The sequence below is a fragment of the Chiloscyllium plagiosum genome, unplaced genomic scaffold (genome assembly GCF_037043375.1).
Source record: "Chiloscyllium plagiosum isolate Xiang-an unplaced genomic scaffold, Cpla_swu_hap1 HiC_scaffold_46, whole genome shotgun sequence".
NCBI lineage: Eukaryota > Metazoa > Chordata > Chondrichthyes > Orectolobiformes > Hemiscylliidae > Chiloscyllium > Chiloscyllium plagiosum.
The window spans coordinates 48,712,896-48,739,708 of NW_028270184.1; the positions used below are offsets into that span (position 1 = coordinate 48,712,896).

General features: G+C 44.5%; 1 pseudogene; it reads right to left on the reverse strand.

Annotated features, from left to right (window-relative positions):
• LOC148136343 (putative G protein-coupled receptor 139) overlaps positions 1–26,565 on the reverse strand; it is an 86,524-nt pseudogene extending 59,959 nt beyond the window's left edge.
• Positions 26,566–26,813: the final 248 nt, after the last annotated feature.

The window sequence follows — 26,813 nt, forward strand, 5'->3', positions numbered from 1 at the left end:
AAAAGACACGTCCAAAGTCAGTCAGTCTTGCATGCAGTTCTCCAATCCAGGAGGAAACAGCATCAAGACAGATTTCAGAGAGAATAGCAGCTCGGGATCATTTGCTGAAGCATCCAACCCTGCTCCCACCCCAGGCACCTGGTGATTGTTACAACTCAGAAAAAATGGAAAGCCTGATCTGTGCGAGCTGACCATTGTTATCACGATTTAAAACTAAATCCTAAAAGCATCCTACGTTATTTACTTCAGCAGGTCGCAGTGGGAATTTCGACCATTAAGATCTCCCTTTAAAGAAAAGGAGCAAATAACCTTTCTAAAGTGACAGCATTGTCAGAGATGTAAGACTCCTGGTCCTTTAAAATAATACTCAAGGGGCTTCCTCGTGTTACTGACCACACGATCAACTCAGAGGGACAAACACAGACGTCATACGTTCAGTGGACAGGCACAGATCATCTTTCAAAGACGTGAGTCAATAATACTGAAACCCCTATCCAACATGGAGCACCACATGGGACATACCGGGAAGTATGTGATCCTCACAAAGCGCAGCCCTCCACTCCCTCCACTCCAACCCCAACCTCACCATCAAACCGGCAGACAAGGGAGGCGCAGTGGTAATTTGGCGCCTGGATCTTTACACCGCTGAAGCAAGACGCCAACTCACGGAGACCTCCTCCTACTGCCCCCTTGACCATGACCCCACCTCCCACCACCAAATCATCATTTCCCAGACCATCCATAACCTCATCATGTCAGGGGATCTCCCATCCACCGCCTCCAACCTCATAGTCCCACAACCCCGCACTGCCCGTTTCTACATCCTTCCCAAAATCCACAAACCCGACTGCCCCGACCGATCCATTGTCTCAGTCTGCTCCTGCCCCACCGAACTCATCCCTGCATACCTCGACACTGTCCTGTCCCCCTTAGTCCAAGAGCACCCCACCTACATTCGGAACACCTCCCACGCCTTCCACCTCCTCCAAGATTTTTGCTTCCCCGGTCCCCAACGCTTTATCTTCACGATGGACATCGAGTCCGTATACACTTCCATCCGCCATCACGAAGGCCTCCAAGCCATCAGCTTCTTCCTCTCCCGCCGACCTAACCAGTACTCTTCCACTGATGCCCTCCTTCGACTGACTGAACTGGTCCTCACTCTTAACAACTTCTCCTTCCAATCCTCCCAGTTCTTCCAAACCAAAGGAGGAGCCATGGGCACCTGCATGGGCCCCAGCTATGCCTGCCTCTTCGTTGGATATGTGGAACAGTCCATCTTCTGCAGCTACACTGTCACCAACACCCACCTTTTCCTCCGCTACATTGATGATTGTATTGGCGCTAACTCGTGCTCCCATGAGGAGGCTGAACAGTGCAGCCACTTTACTAACACCTTCAGCCCCGACCTTAAATTTACCTGGACCGTCTCAGAATCCACTCTCCCCTTCCGAGACCTCTCCATTTCTATCTCGGGCATTCGACTCAACACAGATATTTACTACAAACCGACCGACTCCCACAGCTAACTAGATTACACCTCCTCCCACCCTGCCCCCTAAAAAAACAACATCCCATTCTCCCAATTCCTTCGCCTCCACCGCATCTGCTCCCAGGAGGACCAATTCCACTACAGAACAGCCCAAATGGCCTCCTTCTTCAAAGACCGCAATTTCACCTCTGACGTGGTCGACGATACTCTCCACCGCATCTCGTCCACTTCCCGCACCTCCGCCCTTGAACCCCGCCCCTCCAATCGCCACCAGTACAGAACTCCACTGGTTCTCGCTTTCCACCCCACCAGATACATCGTATCATCCTCCGTTATTTCCACCACCTCCAAACAGACCCGACCACCAAGGATATATTTCCCTCCCTACACCTATCAGTGTTCTGGAGAGACCACTCCCTCTGCGACTCCCTCGTCAGGTCTTCCCCACCAACCCAAGGTCCACTCCCGGCACCTTCCCCTGAAACCGCAAGAAGTGCAAACCCTGCGCCCACACCTCCCCCTCAGCTCCCACTAAGGCCCCAGTGGATCCTTCCATATCCATCGCAAATTCACCTGCACCTCCACACACATCATTTGCTGTATCCACTGCAGCCGATGTGGTCTCCTCTACTTTGGGGAGACAGGCCGCCTACTTGCGGAACATTTCAGGGAAAACCTCTGAGACAGCCGCACCAACCAACCCAACCGTCCCGTGGATGAACACTTTAACCCCGCCTTCCACTCCACCAAGGACATGCTTTGTCTCCTCTAGCGCCAGACCCCGGCCACACGACGCTGGGAGGAAAAGAGCCTCATCTTCCGCCTAGGAACCTCCAACCACACAGGATGAATGTTGAATTCTCCAGCTTCCTCATTTCCACTCTCCCCACCTTATCTCAGTCCCAACCACCGGATTCAGCATCGCCCTCTTGAGCTGCAATCTTCTTCCCGACCTCACCACCCCAACCCCCTCTCCGGCCTATCACCCTCACCCTCACTTCCTTGGGATCACCAATCTCGGGATTCATAGCAGAGGCAGTTATGCAAAGATTAGAATAAACAGTCCTACCACAAATTCAACCCAAACCCTGGGTCAGATATGTCGATGACACGTTCGTAATCATTAAAAACAAGGAAATAGAAAAAACACACCGGATCATCAACGCCACACTCACAGGAATCGGATTCACGAGAGAAGAAGAAAAGGATAGCCAACTCCCATTCCTAGACGTGATGGTACAGAGAACACAGAACGGAGAATTCACCACAAGGGTATACAGGAAAGCCACACACACAGACCAAGTCCTAAACTATGAAAGTAACCACCCCAACACACACGAACGAAGCTGCATCAGGACACTATTCAAAAGGACCACAACACACTGCAGTACACCAGAACTGCAACCAGAAGAAATGGAACACCTATACAAGGTATTCGCCAAAAACGGATACCCGCGCAACTTCATTAACAGATGCCTAAGAGAAAGACCACGGAACGAGGACATACCACAACCAAAAGGACTAGCCACACTACCATACATCAAGAGCATCTCGAAACTGACAGCCAGACTACTGCGACCCCTAGGACTCATAACGGCACACAAACCAACAGCTACGCTCAGACAACAACTCACCAGAACGAAGGACCCGATACCCAACATGAGCAAGACGAATGTAGTGTACAAAATACCATGCAAGGACTGCACTAAACACTATATAGGACAAACAGGAAGACAGCTAACAATCCGCATACATGAACATCAACGAGCCACGAAACGACACGACCAGCTATCCTTAGTAGCCACACACACAGACAACAAGCAACATGAATTCGTCTGGGACAACACTACTATCATAGGGCAAGCCAGACAGAGAACAGCCAGGGAATTCCTAGAGGCATGGCATTCATCCACAAACTCCATCAACAAACACATCGACCTGGACTCAATATACTGGCCACTACAGCGGACAGCTGAAACTGACAACCGGAAGCGGCAGGGACAGACCATTATAAACACTGGAGGAAACATCAAAGAAGCGCTTCGCAAGAGGCTCCCAAGCACTGTAGAGCTGTGTCCATCACACCAGTGCATTGATCTGTAAACAAGGTGCAGTTACCCAGCCAGCATGTAGGACTGTGTACACTACCCTAGGGCACTCAGTAACACTGTGTTACATCAATGACCTGCTTGGGTAAACTTGTAGGAGAAAGTGAGGTCTGCAGATGCTGGAGATCAAAGTTGAAACTTTATTGCTGGAACAGCACAGCAGGTCAGGCAGCATCCAGGGAACAGGAGATTCGACGTTTCGGGCACAGGCCCTTCTTCAGGAATGAGCAGAGAGTGTTCAGCAGGAGAAGATAAAAGGTAGGGAGGAGGGACTTGGAGGAGGGGAGTTGGAAATGTGATAGGTGGAAAGAGGTCAAGGTGAGGGTGTTAGGTCGGAGTAGGATGGAGGCGGAGAGGTCAAGAAGAAGACTGCAGGTCAGGAAGGCGGTGCCGGGCTGGAGGGATCCGGCTGAGACAAGGTGGGGGGAGGGGGGATGAAGAAACTGGTGAAGTCCAAGTTCATCCCCTGCGGTTGGAGGGTTCCCAGTCGGAAGATAAGACGCTCCTCCTCCGACCGTCGGGTTGTTGTGGTTTGGCGGTGGATGAGCCAAACCACAACAACCCGACGGTCGGAGGAGGAGCGTCTTATCTTCCGACTGGGAACCCTCCAACCGCAGGGGATGAACTTGGACTTCACCAGTTTCTTCATCCCCCCTCCCCCCACCTTGTCTCAGCCGGATCCCTCCAGCCCGGCACCGCCTTCCTGACCTGCAGTCTTCTTCTTGACCTCTCCGCCTCCATCCTACTCCGACCTATCACCCTCACCTTGACCTCTTTCCACCTATCACATTTCCAACTCCCCTCCTCCAAGTCCCTCCTCCCTACCTTTTATCTTCTCCTGCTGAACACTCTCTGCTCATTCCTGAAGAAGGGCCTGTGCCCGAAACGTCGAATCTCCTGTTCCCTGGATGCTGCCTGACCTGCTGTGCTGTTCCAGCAATAAAGTTTCAACTTTGGGTAAACTTGTAGCCCATTCTGGAACTGACAGGATGTGCAGCTCCCATGCATTTACAACTCCATATCTCCATTGTGCCATGACAAGGGGGTGCTGTGGGTCTGAACATCACCGCCAGAGAGAGAGACGGCGGGCGAATCAGTTTAAATACCAACAAAAAAAGGATTTTGGGAAAAAGAGAAAGGGAGATGAGACAATTTCATGGAAAATCACAGGTTTCATAATGCTGAAATGAAGATATTTCCACATAACCCTGCAACATGAGCCAATATTCTCAGGAATGAATTGTGAATGGGATATTGGAGTGAGTTCAAAGATGGAGTTTTGGATGAACATTTGTCCTGCAGCTTTGTGACTAGGAGCGAAGTCATCAGATTCTTCACCTCATTGGGCTGAATCTAACAATAATTTGTCTCAGTTACATTTTCATTGAGTGTGACAGGGATCGTCTGCACGAGGCCGAACTAGATTCCTGGTGCTATCTTATCGAACTCACCTCATTAACTACCCTCCACCCCATGGTGTCCCTCTCTTTCAATGCCAGCCGATTCTCCCAACCATCATGTTTGGAGGTGCTAAATATTGCTCGGATGCCCTGGAAATTTTATGATCCCGGGCACTGGTGCCAGCTTTAAAAGGCCAATAGGCACACGGTTGAGCTTTGTCAGTTCAGAGCTGCTCTGCACAGTTTACCCTGAGCATGGCAGATATGGAGAAATTACACCACGATTTGCCGAAAGCAGCACGAAGATCCTGGTGGATGGCCTAGTAGAGAGGGGGGCCATTCTCTTCCCAGAGTGGGCCACACCACCAGACCCACCGCGCATGGTCTGACCTCACCACCCAGCTCAGTGCAGTGTCTGCGGTCTGAAGAAATGTCCTGCAATCCTGGGCAAGCATCAATAACCTTCCCCACTCTGTCAGGATAAGTGTCACTGTATTCTCTCTGCTCCCTCACATTCACTGTATATCTGTTATAGCACCGACCTCTGAACAAGGTTCATGCTCCACCACTCTTACAACTCTCTCTCTCTCTCGCTCTCTCTCTCTCTCGCTTTCACAACACCCCCACACAATGATAGAATGTTGTGGATAATGCCGATTATGGAATATTCCAGATAAGGTTCCAAATAATTCCCAATTTCAGGCAATTTTCAATGCCCCTGTATACACCAAAAAAGGGGAAGGAGTTGATATGTACGTTTTTTCTTTTCAGATCAATACAATTCGAATCCATCGTGAGGCTCTACAGTCATACAAACGTGTTCTAGCATTTAATAAGATCGTGGTTGATCTGATAGTTTTCTCAGCTCCATTTAACAGGAATTTTCAGTCATTCAACCCCCTGGTTTCCTGTCAGTGAGCACTTTTATCCTGGTTTTCTCCAAGCGCGTGTTTGAGGGTATTTCCCAATGGAACGGACTCTCCTAACAATATATTCCATTAGCTTTATACATTTAGGTAATGATAAGCACATTTTACATAGGCCAATCAAAAATATGCACTTATATTATTTTATAGATATCCAATCACAATTAGTAATTCTGTTTATTTCACTTGTCTCACCTTGTTGTATTCACCCAAAGGCTGCTTCTAAACACTGCTTTCTTTATAAAACATAATTTCCAGCAGATAACATTTTTGTCCTCATCCGTTATCTTGACCGTTATCTGAATTGTACCTTTTTCCTTGTTATGCAAGTTTCTCTTGCGCTTTGTCTGTGCCTGTTTCTGTCTGTAACAGCTATACTTTCTCCCACTCAGTTGGCTGGACGGCTGGTTTGTGATGCAGAGGGAGGCCAACAAGGCAGGTTCAATTCCCCACACTGATAGAGATTCCCATGAAGGGGACGCTCTCTCACCCTCAACCCATCACCTGAGGTGTGGTGAACCCCAGGTTAAACCACACGAGTAGTCTCGCTAATGGCAGAAGAGCTGCATGGTCCTTTGGGACATTATCCTATCACTGTTAGTATTTTAAAATTTTATCTATATCATCATTTCGTTTTGCATTATATTCCTGGTTGTTCTGGAGCAGTGTGATCATTTCCCCCACACTGTGCATTCCTGCCCATTCCCCGATAATCCTAGATTCTGTTGTTATTTATGAACCTTCTGTCTGTGCCTCAAAAGTATTCAATATCTCTGCCTCCAATACTCTGTGGGGAAGAGAGTTCCAAAGACTCACAACACTGAGAAAGCAATTTAATCTCAACTGCGTGTGAGCTTTTTTGTCTCCTTAACTGAGCAAGGAGATAATTGCATTGGAAGCTTTTCAGAGATGTTTCACTTCACGTATTCCTTGGGGTGAAGGGCTGATATTATCGAGGCTTTAACAGGTTACTCTTGGAATTAGAGATGATCTGATACAAAAACTTGACGACAGTGCATCAGGTAGATACCCACTGGGTTTTTATATATCCAAACTTGTTGCCGTTGTCATTGATCGTCGACAATGTGGAAACAAGACACTCTGCCCATCGAGTCTACACTGACTCACCGAACAGCATCCCACCCAGTCCTGTCCCCTGACTCTATTCATGTAACCCTGTATTTCCCATGGCAACCCACCTAACCTACACATCCCTGGGCACTATGGGCAATCTAGCATGGCCAATCCACTCTAAGCTCCTCATCCTTGTGGGAGGAAACCCACACAGACGTTTGGAGAATGTTCATATTTCACATAGAAGGTTGTCCGAGGTTCGAATAGAACACAGCTCCTTGGTGATTGAGGCAGCAGTGTTAACCACAGATCCACCATACTCCTCCATTAGTTCTATTAGTTAGTTGTGGCTCAGTAAAGATATCTGCCTTGGTCTGACTTGCTCCTGTCATTGACGCAGTCTGAGACCTTTATCATCAGCCATATCACCAACCTGGTTACATTTAAAATTTGTTGCAAGGTTTGTGAAGGTTTGTAGCTCAAGTTAAGGTTTAGGGTGTAGGTTTGCTCGTTGAGCTGTAGGTTTGATATCCAGATTTTTCATTACCTAGATAGGTAACATCATCAGTGACGACCTCCAAGTGAAGCGAAGCTGTTGTCTTCTGCTTTCTCTTTATATCTTTCTCCTAGATGGGTTTCCTGGGGTTTGTGGTGATGTCATTTCCTATTCAGTTTCTGAGGGGTTGATAGATGGTATCTAGATATATGTGTTTGTTTATGGCATTGTGGTTGGAGTGCCAGGCCTCGAGGAATTCTCTGGTATGTCTTTGCTTAGCCTGTCCCAGGATAGATGTGTTGTCCCAGTCGAAATGATTTTTTTTTCATCCGTGTATAGGGCTATGAGGGAGAGAGGGTCGTGTCTTTTTGTGGCTAGCTGGTGTTCGTGTATCCTGGTGTCTAACTTTCTTCCTGTTTGTCCTATGTTGTGTTTGTAGTCGACCTTGCATGGAATTTTGTAGATGACGTTGGTAAAAAAATGTGTTGTGAGCAATGGAGGAATGGGACTAGAAAAGGAAACAGTGACACACTCCAACCTCAGTCAGAATAGACATGAGGAGAAATTCTCCAAGTGGGAATTCATTCAAGTGGGAATTCTCTTTCGCAGAAGTTTGTGGTCATTTTATCTTTATATTATATCGAGGCTGGTTTCATCTGATTTTCCATAGACAGGTCAGTCAGGACTAATGCTGCATGGAGACAAAAGTGTAGCTGGGACCACAAGAGGTGAGCCACGACCTTACTTACTGGTGGAGTAGTGTCAAAGGGCCGACTGGTCTACTTGTGTCCGTCAGCCCTATGTTCTGATGTTCCATTCAGCCCTCCAGATTTGCTACACAGGAGCAGGTCAAGGCCACTTCGCTGGTTAGGTGTATTTTTGGAAATGTACTTGGAAAATCCAGGCTGAATCAGGAAGTGAGCCCCACCACCCAATCCCTTTTTCCAGGTTCCCCCTCTCTGTAATTCTCTGGGTTAAGGAATTCCAGACTTTCACTATCTTCTGAAAGAAGACATTTATTTGCATTCAGTTTGAAATCGATATCCCTTATTCTGTATCAATATCCCTGAGTTCGAGACTCTGCCCTGGGGTCGAAAAACATGCGCAAAATCTACCTTGTCAAGACCCGTCTTTGTCTTGTATGTCACATTAATATCACCCTCATTCATTTCAAACACAATGAATAATCGTCTCACCATTTTAGATGTTCTCAATAATTCAACCCTTTCATCCCAGGAACCCGCCTAATGAACAAAACTAGTTGCTTTCTGCACCAGCATGCTGACGTTATGATTCATACGCAGGAACACTCCAATCCCTTTGTACTGCTCCTTTTTTGGGAATCTTCCTCATTAAATAAAAACCTGCGTTTTGGTTCTCTGTGTCATTCCCAAACTCGGATGTATATTGTACTCAGCTCCCGCCATCAAGCTATCAGTGTAGATTGTAAACAAGTGAAGCCGTTGGACTGATGTTTGTGTAAATCCAGTAGTTATGTCTTTGTCATAAGGTTCGATTAATCCTGAATCTCCGATTTCTATGTGTTAACCAACCGTCATCCCATGCTAATACGTTACCCGTCATTCTATGAGCTTCTATCCTGTGTAAGAACCTTTATTTTGTGATACCTTGTGGAAAATCTCTGGAAAGTCTCGTGTCTACCATTCCCCCTTCATCACGTCCGCACGTTGCATTCTCAGGGATCTCCAGACAAACGTTGCATGACTTTACAGGCAAAATATAGTTTCACTTTCACAAAACCATGCTATTTCTTCGTCACCTGATTATGCACTTAGAAAACTAATGCCTACGAATAAACCTGTTGGATTATAACCTGGAGGTGTATGATTTTTAACCTTATCATTTGTGGTAATCATAGACGTACAACTGTGAATATGGAGGGGGTGGGGAGAGAGTGATAAATAAATTTGTGTTTGACACAACAAATGGCCGAGTGTTTGGCAGTGAGGAGGAAGGTGTTAAGTATAGACTGTAAATAACTCTTGCCATCGGACTGATATTTGTTGTACTCCAGTTATTTTTACTCCAGTACATTTTATCACAAACATCAATTCATCCTGACTCTCGAATTTCGATGTGTTAACTAACCATCATCCCATGCTAATATATTACCAGTCATATTATGGGCTTCCTCCTTGTGTAAGAACCTTTATCTTGGAACACCTTGCGGAAAATCTCTGGAAAGCCTCGTGTCTAACAGTTCCCTTTATCAAGTCTGCTTGTTACATTCTCAATGATCTGCAAAAAGACTTTGCATGATTTTACTGGGCAAAATATAGTTTCCCTTTCACAAAACCACACTGACTCTGCGTGAAACTTTTCTAACTGCCCTGCAATTCCTTTCTAAATAACAGACTCTTGCAGATTCCCAGCAATAATGGTGAGGCTAAATGGTTCCTGCATTCGTCTCGCTCCTTTCTTGAAGACAGTTGCCACATTGGAGATTCTTCAGTTTGGCAGGAACTCTCCTGTAACCCTGCTATATTACACACATTTCCACCAGTCACTCTGTACTCACTTCTTTTAAAACCAGCTATGAATTACTGCGGACCTGCCTACCCTTAGTGTTATCTGTTTGTTTAAAAGCGTGTTCCTTTTGTTAGAGCCAGTTCAAGAACTTCCCGCCTATTACCATCTTGTTTATATTACTGAAATACTTACAGTGCCTTCTCCTGTGAGGAATAATGTAAAATACTGGTGTAAATTATCTGCCTGTCCCCCGTAGCCAGTTTCCCAGTCACACTCTCCAAATTTCCTTAATATACTTTCCTCACTTCCTTTCTTCCAAAGGTCACACACTCATCTTGAACTCTCTTCATATATTCGGAATAGCTCGAGATGCTTGTTTTTATATTTCTTGCCAATTTACTTACATCATGACTTTTCTTCCCTTTCTCTCACTTTCTATATTCATACAGGCATATCACACACAAACAGACCATTTGATTCAACTTGTCCATGCGGACCAAGTTTCCCAAAGTAAACGAGTCCCATTTGCTTGCACGTGCCCCATATGCCTCTAAACATTTCTGATTCATATGCTTGTCCAAATGTCTTTGTAATGTTTTAGCTGTACTTGCATCTACCACAATTCCTCTGGCAGCTCATTCCAGACACACATCATTCTCTGTGAGAAAACATTGGCCATTTGTCACTTTTAAATCTTCCCCCTTTGACCTGAACGCTATGTACTCATGTTTGAACTCCCCTATCCTGTGGAAAAGACCTTGGTAATTCACCGTATCCATGCCTCTCATGATTGTATAAACTTCTATAATGTAACCCCCCCAGCCTCCTACAATCCACTTGATACTAATCTCAAGAACAAGCATTTAAAGGGAAGCTCTGCAAATTTGAAACAGTATTCAAAACGACAAGTAAGCAATCTTCATACTGTGGTTTGTTTTTCTCCATGTTACAATACTAAGGCAGCATGAAACTCTTACTAGTGCCAATAAGAAATCAAACACCTGAATTTGCTTGTCTAAAGTGGGTGATGATCTCGACAGTGAAAACGTATCTCTGGCCAGATCTGTGTCAGAAACAAAATTATAATACCACACGGACAGCATGCAGTTGCCTTCAGCAGAGTGAGATGAAGGCTGAGTATACACTTGGAAATTTTAATTAACTGTGAATTCAGTGCGAAGGGGGAGAGGTGTTATCTATAAGTTTTACAACAAGACGGAAACTTCCTGGAATGAGATGTGAGTGGGAGGTGTAAAATGGCATAAATGGAGAGCCCGAGCCGCACTGAGACCAGAGGCAAAGTGGCTACACAAAACGCAGCTTTGTACTAGCGCAGAGAATGTAGACTTGATCAAAAGGCTTCGGTTGAAGTGGGTAGGGACCATAAGGTGAGAGGGAAAGCTGGAATCAGGAAGGGGAGCCTCGTAGGGAAGAGGATGGAACAGCTATGGAAGGGGTTTCTGGCAGTAATTCAGGAAGCACAGCTGAAAGTCATGCCTAGTTTTGCTAATAGTACCTGAAATAAACATCCTAAAGCTGGCCTTACATAAAACGCATCAAATTGTGATTGAATAGTATCCTTGATAGCTTTTGCCAACCATGTATGGTTCATCTCCTTATCGAGTCCTTCGTTTTGAACAGAAACAATAAGTTCTGAGCATTATGGGATATCTGTGTGAATATCTGTCCATATATACCCACTGATCTTCCTCTGGGTCTATATCCACGCCCCACGCTTGAGATCAGTTCTGAGGCAGAAATCCTCAATTTACATGCCTGGTTTTTGTTCAATTATTCAGGGGGAGCTTATGCATGTGGCTGAACACATGGAAAATGAAGGCTGAATCCATTCTCCCAGTTTCTCCGTCTCTGTTGTTTCTGTTCAATGATGTCACATTCCAGTGAGCAGCCTCTGGCGTGACCTCCTTTTCCTTCAAACCAGAAATCCCCTAACTCCGGTGGACAGGGCCTTCAGCTGTGAATATCCCATCTCCCGAAGCATCACCCTCACTCCGTCCCCTCCTTCCCAGAACAATGATAGACCTCCCCTTGTCCTCACTTCCTATTGCACTCGAATCCACATTCACAGAATCATCCTCCACCGCTTCCACCTCCTCAGTGGGACTGCACCATCAAACACATCTTCCGCTCCCGTCCAATGTCAGTATCTCACAGGGACCATCCCCTCTGTGACACCCTCTGTGACACCCTCCATCATCCTGAACACTTTCCCACTTCCCAATTACACCTTCCCATGCAAATGCAGAAACTGCAACACTTGCCCATTCACCTCTTCCCTTCTCACTTTCCAAGGCCCCAAACACACCTCCCAGATGAAGCAGCATTTCATTTGCACACTTTCAATCCAGTGTCCTGTCATTGCTGCTCACAGTGCAGTCTCCTTTACACTGGGGAGATCAAACAGACTGCATTGAGGAAAACTCCCGCTCTAGAGGAGTAATCCTGACCGTTTCACTGCTTCCCATTTCAATAATCTGCCTTGCTTTCATGCTAACATTTCAGTCATGAGTTGCTGTAGTGTCTCAATGAAGCATAACCCAAGCTTGAGTAACATCTCACCTTACACTTTGGTACTTTAGAGCCTGTAGGCGTTAGTATTCAATTCCATAACTTCACAGCCTAAACACCATTACGGCTGTTCTATAATTTTCATGCATTTTCCCTCCTGGCCTCCCTATGACCTTGTGTGTTTATGCCTTCTTTAGTTTGCACTCAATAGAGAGAAACCCTTTCCCCATTCATATCTTAAGTTAAAGCAATTTCACATCGTCTGCTCGTTCACCACTGCTAAAAGCCCATTTTATCTTTTTGCCATGCCCTCTTTTCCCCGCCATCCACCCCCTCACCTCTGTCAAGGGATTAAAAAGCCCAATTTCCAATCCTTTTCAGTTCTGAAGAATTGTCACACGAGTCTTATAACGCTAACTCTGTTTCTCTGTCTCTGCAGATGCTGCCACACCTGTTGAGTTTCGCCAGAAATGAATAGGCACTGAATAAATTTTCAATTAAACAAATAACTATGGATACTGGAAATAAAAGTGCAAATATAACGGGAAAAACTGGGAGATTTGTAGAAGGGTCACTGGACCTGGAATATCAACTTTACAGTCATTCAACAATATGTTGCCAGACCTGGTTAATTTCTTCAGCAATTTCTGTTTTTGAACAAGTTCCACAGACGTGTGTCAAAATTGCTCGAACGCCCTGTCCTACATGAAGCACTGTACACCGGGAAGTGGACAATAACACAAGGTGCACACGTTCATTGGCTCTGAAACAACATAAGTCTGGGATCACTGACACTACAAAGCTCTTACTCATGGCCAGGGAGAGTGAAAGACACTCATATCAAACACAGATGATGATATTATGGGAATGGAAAAAAAAATCAGGTGAATATGTTAAAGGGTTTAAGAGAGGTAATAAATCGGAGAGAATGACATTAACGAGAGACCGTCAACGGAATTAGAATATGGAAATGGAAGTGGTACCACAGCAGAAACCAGAGTAGGTCACAGAGTACGGGCTGATGTGTGAATGAGTCTCGGTGTGAATTGGGGGACAGTCAGTAGAATTGAATTGCAGATATTGCAACTCAAAAGGGGCATTCATGTGGTTCTGTAGGCCACAGCTGCAGCAGAATTATATTCAATCATAATCTGTAACTTTTCCCTCAGGATAATCCCCCAGACTACAATTACCGTCAAGATGATCTATGGTTCAGTGACGAGTGGGTGAACATGCCAGGGTCAAAACCATGTGTAGCTAAAGCTAGTGACAAACCAAAGTCCTGTACAGTTACAGTGACACACCCTTATTCCTCTACACAAATCCTTCTAAAATGAAGGATCTTCCTAACTGCTTTTTCTTCCACAACGAAGCAATCACAGAAGCATAGACTCTGTTCCGTCAAAAAAAAAACAGCATGATCTACATTAGTCCTACTTTCTTTATTAAGATCCATAGCCATGAATGTTATGATACTTCAAGTGTTGGTCCAATTATTATTTAACGGTTGTGAGGTTTCCTGGCACAACTACCCTGTCAGGAAGTTTATTCCTGACCCCAACACCCTCTGGGTGAAAAGCAACCTTCAAATCCTCTCTAAACCACGAACCCTTCACTTTAAAAGTCTGCCTCTTCTTCTTGGTCCTTTGACTAAAAGGAAGAGCTACCGTCTATCCACTCTGTCCATGCTCCTCGTAATCTTATCCTTCTGAACCACGTCCCCTCAGCCTTCTCTGCTCCAAAGTAAACAACCTGAGTTTATCCAGCCTCTCTCCATAGCTGATATGCTCCATTCCAGGGAACATCCTGGTGAATTTTCACTGCACCCCTCCAGTGCAATCACATATTTCCTGTAATATGGCTCGCAGAACTGTACACAGTATTCCATCTTGGTCTACCCACAATCCTGTATAACTCTTACAATCTATGTCTCGATTAATAAAAGCTATGTTAACAGTCGCATGTGACTTCTTAACTAACCTTTTACCCTGTCCTGTCCCATTCAGGAATTTGTGGTGAAGCACCGTCTGAGCTTCCTAGTGTGCTACCATTCATTGAGTACTCCCCTGTCTCGTTCCTTCCTCCAAAGTGCATTACTTCATATTTATCAGGGTGACATTCCATCTGCCATTGATCCACCCATCTGACCATTCCATCTGTATCTTCCTTTAACATAAGACCTTCCTCCTCACTGGCAACCACCCGGCCAATCATTGTATCAACACTTATTCATCGCACTCCCCACAACCCGCCACATTCACATGTATATCATTTATGAATACCACAAATAATCAAGGACACAGCACTGATCCTTGTGGTACACCAGGGGACACTGGTCTCCAGACACACAAATAGCCTTCTCCCACCACCCTTTGTCTCCTGCCACTAAAACAATTTGAATGCCAATTACCAAGTTACCATTGATTCCATGGGATTGTGCTTTCTTTATCAGTTTCCCCCGGCCTTGTCAAAGGCCTGGCTGAAAAACCATATAAATGACTCTCCGAAGTAAATCAATAAAATTCGTTCGGTATGACTTCCCTCTGATGACTTCACGCTGACGATCCCTGATCAAACATTGAACAGAATGAGTCCAATCAGCCACTCATGGCTCTTACACAGCAATTGGAGCAGATCATTTACAGCTTTTTGCCTGTATTACAGGAATTGAAAGAGAATGTGCGAGTTATAGAAAGGGAAGAACTTAGAATAACCAATTTCACTAGGGAATGGAAAATATTGGGAAAATTATTGGGAATTAAGGCAAATTATTAGAATCTGGCATGAAAGAATTCATAACGGGAAATGTTCAAAGTCAATCCACGATCCATCACAGTTAAAATGATTTTATTAAGGGTAAATCATGTTTGAATGATTTGACTAACACTTAAAAAAATGTGACAAGCAAGGTGGATAAAGGGGATCCTGTAGATGTATTATATCTGGATTCAAAGTTTGGGAGAAGATTTGTAGCTCGGGGCTCGTTGTTGTGGTTCTGTTCGCCAAGCTGGGAATTTGTGTTGCAGACGTTTCGTCCCCTGTCTAGGTGACATCCTCAGTGCTTTGGAGCCTCCTCTGAAGCACTTCTGTGATGTTTCCTCTGGCATTTATAGTGATTTGTATCTGCCGCAGATACAAATCACTATAAATGCCGGAGGAAACATGACAGAAACGCTTCACAGGAGGCTCCCAAACACTGCGGATGTCACCTGGACAGGGGACGAAACGTCAACAACACAAATTCGCAGATCGGCGAACAGAACCACAACATTATATCTGGATTTCCAGAAGCAATTGCAAAACGTGACTCATAAAAGATGAATATGCAAGACAAGAGCACATTGTGTTAGGAAAAAAAGTGCTCGGAGAGAGGATTGGCAAACTATTAAAAGCCATGATGTGAAGGTGCTGGTTTTGGACTGAGTTGGACAAGGATAAAATCCAAACGGCACCAGATTATAGTCCAATAGCTTTACTAGAAAACACTTGCTTTTGTGAGCTGCTTCTTCAACAGGTGTTAGGGAGAGAGGAAGAACTTAGAGACAGGATTTATAAGGAAAAGATCAAAGGGTGTACAACTCATGCGCTTCAATTGAACACACCTAAGATGGCTCTTAAACCTTTAATCAATTAGAATGGAGAGATAGGTTTTGCTTGATTAATATGCAAGTTTCCACTTTGCTTTCATGTCGTTGCCTAGAGATACCTTCAGGTATTATCGATGAAAAGGAGTTGACCCCTCCAGTCAGACAATGTATTTTAGGCGTGAGGTCTTATTTGGGGTCTGTCTGTTTCTTCACCTGGGATCAGAGCGGGTTCATTTCCAAAGTAGGAGGTGATAAATACAACATTGCCCAATTGTCTACAAATTGTATGTTTTTGGAACAAAATAGATTATAAATGCAAATATAAATGTGCAAGTGCAAATTCACCCCACAAATTCATATGTATACGCATGCGTGTGTGTTTGTATGTGGGCGTCTGCATGTGTGTGTTGGTGCGTATGAAAGAGGGAGGGGGTGTGTTTGTGTGAAGGTTAGAGAGAGAGAGACAGTATGTGTATGCGAGAGAGAGTGAGGGGCAGTGTATGTGTGAGTGTAGAAGGAAGAGAGAGGGTATGTGTATGCATGCGTGCGATACAGCGGAATATGTATGTGTGCATGTGATAGAAGGGGAGTGTGACTATGTCCATGGGGCAGACAGGGAGAGTGTACTTCGGTGTGTGTAAGGGGGAGAGTGTGTGCTTGTCCAGGCTAAGACCCAGACAGATACGACAGATTCTTTTCCCCAAATACACTCACTCCGTGGTTTCAGAGCATCCCCTCTCTGCAGCCTCTGCTCCATTTGTTGTTCATGTTGCAGAACCAGATGCTGTAACTACAGTTCCCATGCTCTGTTCAGAATTGGGTCACCAAATCCTCAGGTCTCCCTGAATGTCTGAGGCTGCTCACAGCACAACCTCCAGCAAACCATCCCCAAACCAAACTTTTCAATAGCAGGAGTCAGTCAGAAGTTCCCCGTTGCAAGTGTTTAAAGAAGCCAGCCTAGACCCTAACGTTTCCTTATTTTAAATGTAGACATGAATTGGATGATCCAGATGTGTTGTGACTAGTCCAACCACTCATCTTTGAGCAAATTGTGATCCAATCAAACGCTCTAGTTAAAACACAATCAAAGAGAAGAACAATTGGGGATAGCTTCTCTATTGGAACACTTGTGCAAACAATATGTATAGTGTCTTCTACTAATTAACTGTGCTAATACAGGAACATGCCATAAACATCCACCTTGGCGAAAACGTAAATTCAAACACAAAATCTTACGTGCAGTTCTCCAGTCAAGGAGCAAGCGCTTCAAGGGAGTTTTCAGAGAGAATAGCAGCTGGGAATCATGTATTGAAACATCCAACCCATCTAGGACCCGTAGCAGCTTCTGAATGCTGCAGCTAAAAACAAAACGAGAAAACCTGGTGTGGGAGAGCTGGCCAGTGCCGTGTCATTATTACCACTGTTTTAATAAAATCTAAAAGCCTCCTCAGCTATTTACTTTAGCCGCTTTCAGGTGGCAGTTCGGCTTCTCTGCCTCTAAGACCTCTCCTCAAAAAAACCTCAAGAGAAAATAATCTTTTAGAACGACAGTATTGTCACAACTCCCCCTTTGAAAAAAATAAACCATCAACATACAAAGACGGCCTCATTTTAAACCCTTTATTCCCACTGTTTTAGTAGACTACAATACATATATATTGCATTGACACTAAGCACGCAAAGATTCACAACTCCATTCTATTTCAGTCAGTTTCCTCCGGCCACAGAACACCTCCGTCTTTCTTCATCCAAGTCTTGACAACGTTTTAGCAAGAACGGTTTGTGGTCCTGTCATCTGTATAACTTCCAAATTGAATGCCAACAATAATAACTATATCTGAACAGATTATTAGTTTTCTCCCTAAATTTCTCCAAAGCCTTTAAGAACGTACCTCGATGCCAATGGTCTTTTTGCAGCAGAGAGCGGCGGGTGCTGGGCGGAAGTGAAGTTGGAGCGCAAAGCCGGTTGGGAAGGTAAGTGATTGTTATTTGAGTGGGAGTGTTCTAGACCACAGATCCTACAAAGTAGGGCCCCCTCTAACCTAAATTAAAAGTCCACAGACTTGCCCCAAAATGAGGGTCCAAGGAAGTTCCTGTGGAGTGAAGAGTGAGGCTTTAACTCAGGGGTCTTTGACAAGGAGGTTGACTGACGCGACAGTTGAAGAGGGTGAAGACATGACTGCCCAGCTGGTTCAGTGTACTACGTGCTTGATGTGGCAGGTCAACGACTCTGGTGTGTCTGGCTCGTATAAGTGTGGAAAGTGTATGCACGTTCAGCTACTGACAGAGCATATTGCAGCACTGATGAAAGAACTCGAGGACCTTAGGCTCATCCGAGAGAACGAGATCTTTCTGGACAAGACCTTCAGCGAGGTTATGACACCGACCATACCAGAAGAGAGCAGAAGTGAACAGACGATGAGGAAAGCAGAGAGGAGACAGGTGCAAGAGACCCCGGGGGAAGTATCTGTCAGGAACAAGCAGAATCTTTTGGAAACACTACAGGCAGATGACACTGCCAGTCCGCGAGGCAGCCAGGTCTCTCAATCAACAGTTGACGTAAAGGCAAAGCGGAAGAGTCAGACATCGCACAGAGCCGTGGTAATAGGGGACTCCATAATGAGAGGAACTGACCGGGGTTTTTGTGGCAGCATGCGGGACTTTAGGATGGCGTGTTACCTTCCTAGTGCCAGTGTTAAAGACATCACTGACAGAGTGCAGGAAATCCTCAAGGAAGAAGGTGAAGAGCCAGAGGTGGTGGTACATGTCGGCACAAATGATGTCGGGAAGAAGAGGAGGAACGTACTACAGTGGGACTTCGGAGAACTAGGAAGAAGGCTGAAAAGCAGGACGTCCAGGGTGGTTATCTCCGGTTTGCTTCCAGTTCCTCGGGCTGGTGAGGCCAGAAACAGGGAGATAATGGGCTTGAACGTGTGGCTGGGGAACTGGTGCAAGAAGCAAGGATTTAAATTCTTGGATCACTGGGGTATGTTTTGTGGTAAGCTTAAATTATACAAGGTTGACGATTTGCCCCTTAAGAGGTTGGGGACCAGCATTCTGGCAGGCAGGTTTGCTACAGCAACACATTTGCATTTAAACTAAGTAGCGGGGGGAGGGGACAAACTGGATGTTTAAGAAGAAAATTGAAGGGAGAGTTAGAACAAGGGAAGTCACGAAAGACAAGTGTATCAATGAAGCAGAAAACTCAAAAAGGGATCATGCTGTAAGGTTGAGTGAAATAGGAGTTTATTGGGAGGGTGAGGGCAGTAACAATTTTAAAATACTGTACATGAATGCACAAAGCATTAGATATAAGATGGATGAGCTTGAGGCTCTTTTGGAAATTGGCAGATACGATATTTTGGGGATAACTGTGACGTGGTTTCAAGTGGACAGGGCCTGGGAAATGAATATTCAAGGCTACACGTGCTATCGTAAGGACAGACTGATGGGCAGAGGAGATGGGATGGCCATGTTGGTAAGGGATGATATTCAGTTCCTTGAGCGGGGGTCCTAGAATCAGTAGATGTAGAGTCAGTATGGATAGAGCTGAGAAATTGTAAGGGTAAATAGACCCTCTTGGGAGTTATCTACAGGCCCCCAAACAGTAGTCAGGATGTCGGATGTAAGTTGAATCAGGAGCTGAAATTAGCCTGTCGCAAAGATGTTACTACAGTTGTTATGGGGGATTTCAACATGCAGGTTGACTGGGAGAATCAGGATGGTATTGGACCTCAAGAAAGAGACTTTGTGGAGTGCCTCCGAGATGGATTATTAGAACAGCTGGTGCTGGAGCCTACCAGGGAGAAAGCAATTCTGGATCTGGTGTTGTGCAACGAACCAGAATTGGTCAGGGACCTCGAAGTGAAGGAGCTATTGGGAAGAAGTGACCATAATACAATAAGCTTCAATCTGCAATTTGAAAGGGAGAAGGTACAATCGGAAGTGACATTTCAAGTGAATAACGGGAACTATAGAGCTATGAGGGAGGAGCTGGGCAAAGTTCAATGGTGCAATACCTTAGCAGGGATGACAGTGGAGGAACAATAGCAGATATCTCTGTGTATAATGCAGAAGTTGCAGGATCAGTGCATTCCAAAAAGGAAAAAAAAAGATCCTAGGAGGAGGCATGGGTGGCCGTGGCTGACGAAGGAAGTTAAGAATCATATAAAGTTAAAAGAGAAAAGATATGACATAGCAAAGATAATTGGGAAAACGGAGGACTGGGAAGCTTTTCAAGAACAACAGAGGTTTACTAAGAAGGAAATACGCAGAGAAAAAATGAGGTACGAAGGTAAACTGGCCAAAAACATAAAGGAGGATAGTAAAAGCTTTTTTAGGTATGTAAAAGGCAAAAAAAATGGTTAAGACTAAAATTGTGCCCTTGAAGACAGAAACGGGAATATATTACGGGGAACAAAGAAATGGCGGAAGAATTGAATTGGTACTTCAGATTTGTGTTCACTGGAGAAGACACAGACAATCGCCCAGAGGTAACAGTGGCTGAAGGACTTGAACTGAAGGGAATTTATATTTGCCAGGAATTGGTGTTGGAAAAACTGTTAGATCTGATACGTCCCCGAGGCCTGATGGTCTACAACCCAGGGTACTGAAGGAGGTGGCTCGAGAAATCGTGGATGTGTTGGTGATTATTTTCCAGAGTTCGATAGATTCGGGATCAGTTCCTGCGGATTGGAGGGTGGCTAATGTTGTACCACTTTTTAAGAAAGGTGGGAGAGAGAAAATAGGAAATTATAGATCTGTTAGTCTGACCTCAATGGTGGGAAAGATGCTGGAGTCTATTATAAAGGATGAAATTACGACACACCTGGATAGTAGTAACAGGACAGGTCAGAGTCAGCATGGATTTATGAAGTGGAAGTCATGCTTGACTAATCTCCTGGAATTTTTTGAGGATGTAACTCTGAAGATGGATGAGGGAGATCCAGTAGATATAGTGTACTTGGACTTTCAAAAAGCGTTTGATAAAGTCACACATAGGAGTTTAGTGAGAAAAATTAGGGCGCATGGTATTGGGGCAAAATACTAACTTGGATTGAAAGTTGGTTGGCTGACAGGAAACAAAGAGTAGTGACAAACGGCGCCATTTCAGAATGGCAGGCAGTGACCAATGGGGTACTGCAGGGATCAGTGCTGGGACTGCAGCTTTTTACAATATATATTAATGATATAGAAGATGGTATTAGTAATAACATTAGCAAATTTGCTGATGATACAGAGCTGGGTGACAGGGTGAAATGTGAGGTGGATGTTAGGAGAATACAGGGTGACCTGGACAGGTTAGGTGAGTGATCAGATGCATGGCAGATGCAGTTTAATGTGGATAAATGTATGGTTATCCACTTTGGAAGAACAGGAAGGCAGATTACTACCTAAATGGTACCAATTTAGGTAAAGGGGCAATACAAAGAGATCTGGGTGTTCTTGTACACCAGTCAATGAAGGGAAGCATGCAGGTACAGCAGGTAGTGAAGAAGGCTAATAGCATGCTGGCCTTCATAACAAGAGGGATTGAGTATAGAAGCAAAGAGGTTCTTCTGCAGCTGCACAGGGCCCTCGTGAGACCACACCTAGAGTACTGTGTCCAGTTCTGTTCTCCAAATTTGAGGAAAGATATTCTGGCTATTAAGGGAGTACAGCGGAGGTTCATAAGGTCAATTCCTGGAATGGCGCGACGACCCTACGCTGAAAGACTAGAGCGACTGGGCGTGTATACCCTTGAATTTAGAAGACTGAGAGGGGATCTGATTGATACTTATAAGATTATTAAAAGATTGGACACTCTGGAGGCAGGAAACATGTTTCCACTGATGGGTGAGTGCCGAACCAGAGGACATAGCTTAAAAATACTGGGTAGACCATTTAGGACAGAGATGAGGAAAAACATGTTCACCCAGAGAGTGGTGGCTGTGTGGAATGCTCTGCCCTAGAGGGCAGTGGAGGTCCAGTCTCTGGATTCATTTAAGAAAGAGTTGGATAGAGCTCTCAAGGATAGTGGAATCAAGGGTTATGGAGATAAAACAGGAACAGGATACTGATTAAGGATGATCAGCCATGATCATATTGAATGGCAGTGCAGGCTCGAAGGGTAGAATGGCCTACTCCTGCACCTATTGTCTATTGTCTGTTGTCTATTGTTATGATCGCATATAGATTTGTCTCAGGCACGTTGTTTGCAAGTTAAATTCTGAGTTGTTCTAACGCCAACACTTGGCTCAATGCCTTCTTTCCAATTGTGAAATATTTCTGTGGATGGTTTTACCGGACACTTCAACCACACGTTAAATAATGGAGAACTTCGCATCTCTCTGATAGTCCTTCTCAACGACATGTCTCCTCATGTCGCAACTTAAAGGATTGACATGTTTCTGTATCTCTCAATGCTGTAACCCCTTTACCTGCTGCTCCTGGCCTATGTCAGTAAACCTTACTCTCACAGGAATACGTTTTAAGAAGATCTTGCACATTCTTCTCAATCCCTCACAGAACCCAAACTTTGATTTATGGACCAACTCATCTTCATCATCATCATCCATTGCAGCTTCTAATCTTTCCCTTTTTAATCTCTGCTCTTTCACACGAGTTCTCACGACTGTAGGAAGTGAATCTTTGAACTCCTCCCAAGTAAGAATCTCTCTAAGAGTGTCATAGGTTGCTCTCTTTTTAATATCCTTACCCACTTTTCAGAATTACTGTGTTTGATTCTTTCAAACTTGATGTACATTTAACCAGAGTCCCTTTTTTAGATTCCTGAAACACTGTCAGTAGGCTTCTGGCACAAGCTCATATACACTTCAGATGGCTTTCTTCACCTCCTCATACTGGCCAGATACCTCCTCCGATTGGGATGCAAATACCTCACTCCTTATACCTACCAGTTTTGTTTGTATCAACTAAATACACGTGGTCAGTGGCCACTGCATTCATTTAGCAACTTTCTCAAATGAAAATAAAAAGTATTCTATATCCTTCTCGTCAAATGTAGACAATGGCTGGATGTATTTAAACAGATCCCCATCAGACCTTACGCTACCATAATGTTGCTCATCCTCACTATCCTCCTCATTCAGCCTACCGTCTACCTTCATGTCCACCATGCTATGTCGAATTTCCTCTCAAATTGTTAACTTTTGAAGTTCAAACTCTCTCTTTTTCAGCTTTTCTTCTTTTCTCTTTCTCTTTCATTTTTCTCTCATTTTCTTTTAATTCTACGTTTAATCGTATTTCAAACTGTCTCAATTCCTTTTTGCAATTGAATTCCAGCCATTTCCAAAGATTCTGATGGTGTTTCCACTAAAATTTAAATGCCAAGCTATAGCTGTAATTATCTCTGCTTTTCTCACGGAAAAACACAAACTCAACTCCCACTTTTCTGTTAATTCTAACAGCTTTGCCTTGCTCACCTTTTGGAAAATCTCCAAGTTCACTTCTTCCACACCTGGAGAACTCTTCGAGACAGAATGAACGATTACTACACAAAGCACTTTTCAAACTAACCGAATTCAACACCCAGAACAAAGGACGCTAACAACTACCAAACGCTGCCTTTGAGCCCAACATTTTCCCTGTGCATATTCTCCCCGTCCCTACGTAGGTTTACTCTGGGTGCTCAGTTTTCCTCCCACAGCCCAAAGATATGCAGGTTAGGTGAATTGGCCATGTTAAATTGCCAGTACTGTTCATAGATCTGTAGTTTAGTTACATGCATCAGGGGTAAATATGGAATAATTGGATAGATGAATGAGTCTGGGTGGCTTACTCCTCGGAGGGTTGGTTCGGACTTGTTGGGCCAAATGGCCTGTTTCTGCACTGTAGGGATTCTAAACCTGAAACCAATTTGGAATTATCGATTTCAAAATGGACGAAATGGACCAGGCTGCCTTAAAATACTAAAATATGGTAGCCTGGATGCCAACCTTGTCTTATTGCAAACGTAGATATAAAATGGGTGTTCCAGATGTGATACGGGTGGTCAAACCACTCAACATTAAGCAAAACGCAACTTATTTAAACACTCTAATAAAAACACATTCAAAAGGAAGAGGAGTTTAGAATATTTTAGCTACTGGAAATCGTAACAGAATAATAGATAGAGTTCCTTCCACCAATGGATTGTTCGAATGTACGAACATCCCATCAACTTCACAAAAAGACGCATCCAAGGCCATTCAGTCTCGAATGCAATTCGCCAATCCAGGAGGAAACAACATCAAGGCTGATTTCAGAGAAAATAGCAGCTGGGGATCATTCACTGAAAGATCGAACCCTTCTCCCACTCCAGGTAAAGGAGCAAATAACCTTTTCTAAAGTGACAGCATTGTCAGAGATGTTACGTGCCTGGTCCTTTATAATAATACTCAAGAAGCTTCCTTGTGTTGCTGACCACACGAACAGCTTTAGTGGACAGCCACAGATCAAGTTTCAAAGACGTGAGTCAAAGCTACTGAAACCCCTATCCAACCAGGTGCACCACTTGGGATACGCCAGGGACTGAACAACAGCCTGATACAAACCCCCTCCCCCCGCGAACATGGAACATCACATGGGACACAGCGAAAAGTGAACAACAGCCCGACACACACCACTCCCCCGTCCATGGAACTCTACATGGGACACACTGGAAGTGAACAGCAGCCTGAGACACGCAATTTCATTGTTTCTGAGCTTCACAATGCCAGCACTCGAGACACTAGGGAGCAGAAAAGCAAGGCCAGGGAAAGATACAGTGGGACAGTGAGTTTCAAATTAAAGACAGAAACAGACAGTTAATTAATTGAGAACATATTGTGGAAATATGGAGAAAAGGATTGGGTACTGTGACGAACTGGAGGATTGAACTTTTAGAGAGCAACATTACATGAATGAGAACATTGATTAGAAGTATTTTCTGATAAGCTGAAGTGGTTTGTTTGAGAGAAATACACCAGTAGGAAACTAGGTGAAATATCAACAACTGGCAATGATTTGGATAATCAACATAGAGAAACTGAGGGAAGGTTCATGGACAGATGAGTTACAGTTTTTGAGAATGTTAAATAAAGGCATTTTCTAGACACAATAGTGATAGAGATGAGCGTGCACATCAATATCAGATGAATGGGATTTTGGTGTGAGTTCGAATCAGATTTGTCTCTGCAGGTTTCAACCCGAGAGTGTCAGCAGCAGATTGTTGTCATCATTAAGTCTGCATTTCACAGCTACAGGTTCACGCAGCAGATAAGTTAAGCCACTGAAGTATGTTCTGGAGCAGTAAGTATGTAAAGTTAATAACGGTCAGGGCATGGTGTCAGGAATCAGCTCATGGCCAAAGGGATCACCAATGTTGTGATTCGTTTGTGTCAAACACCACCTGCAAGTTCCCCTCCAAGCCAGTCACTACCCTGACTTGGAATTATACCGGTGTTCCTTCACAGTCGTTGGGTCAGAATCCTGGAATGCACTCCCTAACGTCATTGTGGGTCGACCCACAGAATGGACTGCAGCGATTCAAGAAGGCAGTTCACAACCACCTTCTCAAGAGCAACTAGGAATAGCGTATTACTGCTGGCCAGTCAACGTCCCAGAAATGAATAAGAAAAAGATATTAGCCATGGATGGGATGGAGTCCCAGGAAGGAAAATGAGTTTGTAATCATAATAGAGGGCAATGATCTCCACATTCCCAATATTTAAATAACAAGGACAGAGAGACAATGGTTCACATCTGAGAGTGAGTAGGTCATTATAGAGACCCATGAGTAACACTGGCAGAAGCACAGCGGGAGACAGTAATTGAACAAATTCCCTGAAGCAGTCAGTAGTGGTCTGCAGAGTGACTATCTGAATTCAGAGTCTCACCATGAACAATAATAGTGGCAGGAAGTGAAGACTATATGAAAGAACAGTAATGCAGTGAGAATCTTTTTCCACGTATGGAGTCAGCTATTACAAGGGGGCATAGCTTTAAATTAAGGGGGGGGGGGGTAGGTATAGGACAGATGTTAGGGATAGGTTCTTTACTCAGCGAGTCGTGAGTTCGTGGAATGCCCTGCCAGTAGCAGTGGTGGACTCTCCATCATTATGGGCATTTAAGCGGGCATTGGATAGGCATATGGAGGATAGTGGGCTAGTGTAGGTTAGGTGGGCTTGGATCGGCGCAACATCGAGGGCCGAAGGGCCTGTACTGCGCTGTATTCTTCTATGTTCTATGTTCTATGTTCTATGTTCTATGTTCTATGCAGTCATAACTGGTTGATAGAAAAACATATCTGGACGATGAGACGACCAGCGACCAACGATGGACAGGAGAGGATAATAAAAATTTTGAATAATGTGAAGAGCAGAATGGATCCGCCATGAGAATGACAACCAATCATAATATATAGAAAGAGACAAAACATAATCGGATAAACCCCTATCCGTTGTTGGAACATTCTAGTCTAATGTTCCCAGATTCTGATCCATTGTTGGAATATTCCAGTCTATTGTTCGCAGATTATGATCTCTCCCCCACTTCTCCATCATGAGCTGCTGATCCCTGTTAGTGCTGTCAGTGATGCTTCCGCTCATACTATGGGATAACATATTGAACAGTGCTCATTTATAATTAAAATATGGGAGGTCACCACTGAGATAATTAGAATCCATGGAGACTGATATTAATCACAGTCACCGAACAAGCAAGCAAAGTTAAACTCTTCCTTACATAACAT